This window comes from Calliphora vicina, chromosome 4 (assembly GCF_958450345.1).
Source record: "Calliphora vicina chromosome 4, idCalVici1.1, whole genome shotgun sequence".
Lineage (NCBI taxonomy): Eukaryota > Metazoa > Arthropoda > Insecta > Diptera > Calliphoridae > Calliphora > Calliphora vicina.
In genome coordinates this window covers 58,211,592-58,217,742 of record NC_088783.1, presented here as the reverse complement: position 1 = coordinate 58,217,742, position 6,151 = coordinate 58,211,592, and positions in this window count along the sequence as shown.

Genomic DNA, 6,151 nt, shown 5'->3' with positions numbered 1-6,151 from the left:
GTACGTAATTGTTAATTATTTTATTGCTGCAAATTGAAAACAAATCATGTTTTTAAAAATGTTTAATTAATTAATTAATTGTTTGTGAAAACTATTTTGTTACTAAGAAAATAACAAAATTTCCATAATTCTTGTGGTTGTGTGGTTCACATTGTGTAAACATGTTTATTATTATTGAAAACTAAACTATGTATTTGCATATTGTTTATGTTTGTTGTTGTGCTGATTTAATATTAATTACTACTACTATTTTTGTTGTTATTGTTTGTTATTATGTTAAAAGGAGGCTCGTTCGTTTATATATAGTTTGTACTTGAGTTACATTCGCTGTTTCTTATTTTTTTTTCTAAATTTGTTATTTTTAAAGTTGAAGGTTTAAGTTTTGTTCAAGACAAATATTTACATATTTCTTTATTTTAAAAATATTTTGTTTTTGTTTTCTAAAATCAGGTGAGTTTTATTTTGCTAAAAACTATTTATGACGTTATATTTAGTGTTTTTCAAAGCTGTCTAATATACATTTTTCTGTTTTTGTTTTTTTTTTCATATTTATATTTGCATTTATTAGCAGCAACAATCCTGTTTTAGGAATTATAGATCTAGATTTGAAATTTATATTCAATTGCGTCTTGTTTTGCTGCAGTGGTGTTATTATTACCATACTTACTTTTCACCAGAGCACAACAATATGACTCGATGATTCAGCAAAAAGTTGTGTGTAAAGCTGGACTATTATTATTGCAACAGGTGCTGCTTTAAGGTAAATTTCATAAACATTTAAACAATTTTGTTTATTATTAATTGTAAAATTTATAAACGTTTTTGATTTTGAATTATAAAAACAAATAATAAATTTCATAAAATGTAGGTAGAGAGAGAGATTACAGTGAAAATAAAGGGAAACGTTTAAATTAGGCGCCTATGGAAAATTTAAATTTTTATATAATAAAACAGGTTTTTCAAAAGAAAAACTGTACTGAGGGGATTATTTTCACTTAAGCTTAGATCAATGATCCTCTGAATATACAATATGTACCATATTTATAAACTTCACCTTCGTGATAAGCGTATATATAAGTTTGTCATTCCGTTTGTAATTTCTACATTTTCCATTTCCGACCCTATAAAGTATATATATACTGGATCCTTATAGATAGCGGAGTCGATTAAGCCATGTCCGTCTGTCTGTTGAAATCAATTTTCTGAAGACCCAGATATCTTCGGGATCCAAATATTCAATAATTCTGTCAGACATGCTTTCGAGAAGTTTTCTATTTAAAATCAGCAAAATCGGTCCAGAAATGGCTGAGATATGAGGAAAAAAGGGCAACCTCGATTTTAGACCTATTTTTGACCTATATCTGGATTACTAAGTCATTAATATAGACAATATGGATATCTAATGATAGATATTTCAATGACGTATATAAAACCATAGTAAAATGGACCTACAATGGGTCAAAATCGGAAGAAATATTTTTTAACCCGAATTTTTTTTCACCAAAAGTTTTTTTCGCTAAATATAAAAAAAATTGAAAAAACAAAAAAAAATTTAAATTTAAAAAATTTTAAAAAACAATTCGAAAAATTTTTTTTCAAAAAATTAAAAAACTGCAAAAAAATAAATTTTGTTTACCTAAAAATATATCAAATTTTTATTTTGAAGTATAATTTGGTGAAGGGTATATAAGATTCGGAATATAGCTCTCTTACTTGTTTTTGTTTGAATTTAAACAATTTCTAAACCAATTCTTTTTACGTTGTTTCTTTCTATTTGAAACGAGTTTTTGTGTAATAATTTAAATTTATTCGTTGGTTAAATGAATTGAAATCTAAAATATTGAGTTGCAGTTTGTCCTTTGAAAAGTCAGGCTCAATATAAATAAGGGTGACCCAAAAATAATTTAATATTTCCAGTTGTGCAATAAAATGAAAAAATATTTACCAAAAAAAAAAAATAGTTTTAAAAGTTTATAGTTTAGTGAAAAACGAAATACCGCATACGTGAGTTATAGTATCGAAAAAAGATTTCGATATCGAAATCCTACAATAATAAAATGTACTACATTCATGCTAGCTATCGAATGCCATAATCTCGAATAAGAAAATTACGATCAGTTTTACTCTATATCGAATGCGGTAATTCGGCCTCTTTTATTTATTGCTGAACAATATTTAAAAAGTAAAGGGCTGGAGGTAATAATGGATCATAATTCTTCGAAAAAGAAGCTTCGAAATGATCGCGACATGATAACATAGTTCTTTGTGTCGTGTACTCTTTTGTTTCGGTGATCCGAATTGGACCCCTAGATCGTGAGATTTAACACTTTGGCTTTATTTTAATGGGGTTAAATGATGTCAAAGGTCTATGCTAACAAGTCCACATGCAGCCGTCGTGCATTGAAGGAGGAAATTCTAAGACACATCTGAGTTGGCCAGCTAGATCGTGTAATTGGATTTATTTGTATAGGGTTATTTGAAGTCAAGTCAACACAAAGATTTGGTTTTCTGTAAAAAATAGGCTTATTTCCTATATTAACTTCGGTTTGTCTACTGTCTAATATTAAATTGAAGAGTGAATTAGCCCCAAAGTTAAATCCTCAATTAGTATAGAATATTAAGGGGTTGATTTCCAATGCGACAGCATATGTATCGTTATTACTAAAATCAGGAGCTAAATTTCGCATTCATTTGCTCATTGTGTAAAATATTAATGTATTTTAGAATTTCCGAATTCTGTAGTAAGGAGTGAGATCGAAAAATTCTTAACATACATATATGTTTATAAAAAAGAAACCACTAAACTTACAGCTTTAATTTTTTTTTATTTGATTGAAATTATTATTACAATTTACAAAAAAAATTATTTTTATAGTTTTAATCACTAGTGATGAAATTTTGAACCTTTTTCGGAAACCCTTCCATTAACGTTTTTATAGTGCTTTCTGTCACTTTGCTCGAATGTAGTCCATCTCCGTTTAAAATCTACCACACTTTTGGACACCTTTTTTGTACTCTTCAATTCTCTTTTAACAAGAGCCCAATATCTCTCCACTGGCCTTAGCTCCGGGCAGTTTGGAGGATTTGCCTCTCTTGGTACAAATACCACATTATTGTTCTTGTACCACTCAAGGGCTTGTTTGCCATAGTGACAGGATGCCAAGTCAGGCCAAAAATAAGTGGACACATTATGAAGTCTTATGAATGGAAGCAGCCTTTTTTGTAAACATTCCTTGATGTAAATTTCGGTATTTATAGAGCCCGTTGTAACAAATGAGTGGCTTCTTTTGCCGCAACTGCATATTGCTTGCCATACCAAGAACTTTCTGGGAAATTTTGTCTGCTTTTGGGTCCTAAACTTTTCTTCAACATTCCCTCGAGCATCAGCAACATAAAATTTTTGACCTGGAAGTTGCGAAAAATCTGCCAGAACATACGTTTCGTCATCCATTATGCAGCAAGAATATTTTTTTTATAAAACTTGACTTCAATTTCCGTGCTCTGTTTTTGGCCTCTAAATTTTTAGTAGCGTTCCTGTCAGGAACTTTTTGAGCCTTGTATGTTTTTAAACCTGCATTAGCTTTAACTTTTCGTACCAAATAGTCCGAGCACTGAGCTAACCGGGCTGCTTTCCTACCGGATGTGTTGGGAGCTCTTTTGAAAATGCGTTCTATTTTTTTGGCTTTAGAAACATCATGTGGACCATTCCTTCTACCTGAACCAGGTTTTCTATCAACTGACAAGTTCTCCCGGTACTGTTTAATAACATTGGAAACAGTTTGACGGCAGACCTTTGTATGCTTGGCCAACTTTTTGTAAGACCAAGTTGGGTTTTGTTGAAAATATTTAATAATTTCAGTACGCACTTTTTTCTGGTCACTCATTTTAATCAGATTAACAAAAAAATTAATATAATTGACATTACACATAATAACTGACATGTTTTTCAAAGGTAACTTGATCAAAAAAAAATTCAAATAATACTTGGGTTAAAAAATGTAATGAAAAACGTGTGTTAAGAATTTTTCGATCTCACTCCTTACGTACTCGTCTGCTACTTCGTTTCTCCTGCTAGTTCGCTGTTAATTCGTTCGAATTAACTAGCAGTCTCCAAAATATACAGTCTGAATTTTCGGTAGCTAAGAGCTTTCAATTGACGCGAAAAATTATTTGCCGTTCTCTTCATCTTCCGAATCTAGTACGTCTTCCTCGATTTCTACTTTGTCTATATTTTTATATTTGTCTCCTACTAGTCTTCGCGGAACGAAGCTCTAGTATTCACCTAGTCTACAAAGCATGCAGTCTGTATTCTCTGAATCTAAGGACTTTCAATAGAAGAAACAGAATATTGTTATAAAAGCAACCTTTGTTACTCTTATGTAATTTTCTTCTCAATGTTATCATTGTGTACATTGCTGGCCTTAGATCTTCCGAAAATTTAAAAAAAATGTTCCTACTACACCATTTCCAATTGTATTTCAGAAGTTTCTAATTGTATTTCAGAAATTTCCAATTGAATTTCAGAAATTTCTAATTATATTTCAGAAAATTCCAATTCAATTTCAGAAATTTCCATTTATATTTCAGAAATTTCCATTTATATTTCAGAAATTTCCAATTATATTTCAGAAATTTCTAATTATATTTCAGAATTTTCCATTTATATTTCAGAAATTTCTAATTGTATTTCAGAAATTTCCATTTGTATTTCAGAATTTTTATTATATACTTAAAAAGTTTCCAATTGTATTTCAGAATTTTCCAATTGTATTTCAGAAATATCCATTTGTATTTCAGAAAATTCTAATAGCAATACCAATGGATATTTCTGAAATACAAATAGAAAATTCTGAAATACAATTGGAAAATTCTGAAATACAATTAGAAACATTTTAAATATAAATTAAAAATTCTGAAATACAAATGGAAATTTCTGAAATACAATTGGAAAATTCTGAAATACAATTAGAAAATTCTGAAATACAATTAGAAAGTTCTGAAATATAATTGGAAATTTCTGAAATATAAATGGAAATTTCTGAAATATAAATGGAAATTTCTGAAATATAAATGGAAATTTCTGAAATATAAATGGAAATTTCTGAAATTGAATTGGAATTTTCTGAAATATAATTAGAAATTTCTGAAATTCAATTGGAAATTTCTGAAATACAATTAGAAACTTCTGAAATACAATTGGAAATGGTGTAGTCCGACTACCGTTAGGGTGGCTTCGTGGGCAGAAGATGTAGCAGTCTCCAAAACACACAGGTTGTATTTTCTGATTATCGGACAGCCAAGTGTATACGTAGTTGAGAATAACTAATTTGTAGAATCTCCAGGACGTATGACGCGGCGGGAGACCAAATTATCTAGAGTGGAGACCAAAGTCTCTAGAATGGAGACCAACGTCTCTAGAGAAGAGACCAAAGTCTCAGAGTAGAGACCAAAGTCTCTAGAATAGAGACCAAAGTCTTTAGAGTAGACTAGAGACCAAAGTCTCTAGAGTACTCTTACATTTTGATACTTTAATTTTCAGCCGCGCTGAAAACTCATCTGTACATGTGTCACTTTGAAGTGGTTCTCTAAAAGATCACATTCCAACTTAAGTTATATCAAAACTACTCTTGTTTCCTGTATCTGCTATAGGCGACCTTTAAGTACAACATTCACGCGGTATCCTGTGACGGCGGTTATGATGGTGACTATTAATATCATTCAAAGCTGTCGTATACCAAGTCCGATTAAAATCCCCCAAATACAATACATCAATGTGGATTCGTGTAGTATTTTGATGCTTCGATAGCTTATTAAGCTCCTTTTTCATTCAAATGATGAATTAATTTGTAGGGAATATTGTTGAAAATTATCCTTAATGCGTTAGACGAAGGCCGAGACATTAAATTCCGTATTTGTAAAGATTAAGTCGCGTTTCCGGTTTTTCTGAAACTTTATCTTCAACGTTTTTCTTTGTGCTTCCCTAGAACCTTCCACTTTTCTTTCACACGCTTAAGTGAGGACCAACGAAGTTTCATCGCAACTTTTCAAATCAATCGTTTTGTATACATACTGAATAATAATCCCTCAAGAACAAACCTGTATCCTTTTTCACTTGACTTTATATATATTGATGATCGTTATCTGAGTGTTC